Genomic DNA, 886 nt, shown 5'->3' on the forward strand with positions numbered 1-886 from the left:
TAACCTATTAAAAAATTAATAATTAATATTTAATTTAAAAATATAAAAATAAAATATTTTTAAATATTTAAAATTTATTATAAAAAAACAAATTACACAAGAATTAAGCACTAACTCATAATCAGAAACGGCCATAAAAATATTATTTATGACTTATTATAGTCATCTTTATCTGTATAGTAGTCTCATATGGGACTCTTGACTTTATAATCATATCATACAATCTTTATATTATACCTACTTTACCTAGTGTGTATTATTCTAGCTAGGCAAATTCCATCACAATATCGATAAACCTTATCCAAGTGCATATAAAGTTAGTATACAATAAATTAATAATAAGTGTTTGTCTCCTGTATTGGTTATTAACCTAACTTATTAAACATCAAAATGTTGCAAAGAATGCGTTAAGATAAATATGAAATTACTTACAAAATAGGGTTGAAACTTTCATTCTACGTCACTATGCGTGCTTAGTTTTTAATGAGATAAGATAATATGCGATTACTTTTTTGGTTTAGGGGCCTAGTATATCCCATCAGATATGTATGAGTATAAATTATTTGTTGACTATTCTTTCTTTTTCGTTAAGGATGTACGGCTTTATGTTAGTTTTCTATTTTCTTTTTCTTTTTTCGGATTAGTATTTTCGGATTAGTATATGAATAACCGACTAATCTATTTGTCTTCTTGACCCAACCTAAAAAATTCGAGGCTTACTCACGCACTAGTTTTTTGTTTTCAATTTTCAACTTGTCATTGTAACTTCTTCGTAGGCAGATTAATAAATTTCAATAACTTGTTCACGAAAAAGATGCTCACTTCTCTATTTTCCAAATTTTTTTTAATGAAAAATGAGTTATAAATAAATATATAAGAAAATCAT

The 886-nt window shown here is 25.4% G+C and overlaps 1 protein-coding gene across 1 annotated transcript in view; it reads right to left on the bottom strand.

The window, feature by feature from the left end:
• The window catches only part of LOC107631796 (MACPF domain-containing protein At1g14780), a 21,083-nt gene that overhangs the window by 19,604 nt on the left and 593 nt on the right, over positions 1 to 886 (bottom strand). The gene's annotated exons all lie outside the window — the stretch shown is intronic.

Source organism: Arachis ipaensis, chromosome B03 (assembly GCF_000816755.2).
Source record: "Arachis ipaensis cultivar K30076 chromosome B03, Araip1.1, whole genome shotgun sequence".
Classification (NCBI taxonomy): Eukaryota; Viridiplantae; Streptophyta; class Magnoliopsida; order Fabales; family Fabaceae; genus Arachis; species Arachis ipaensis.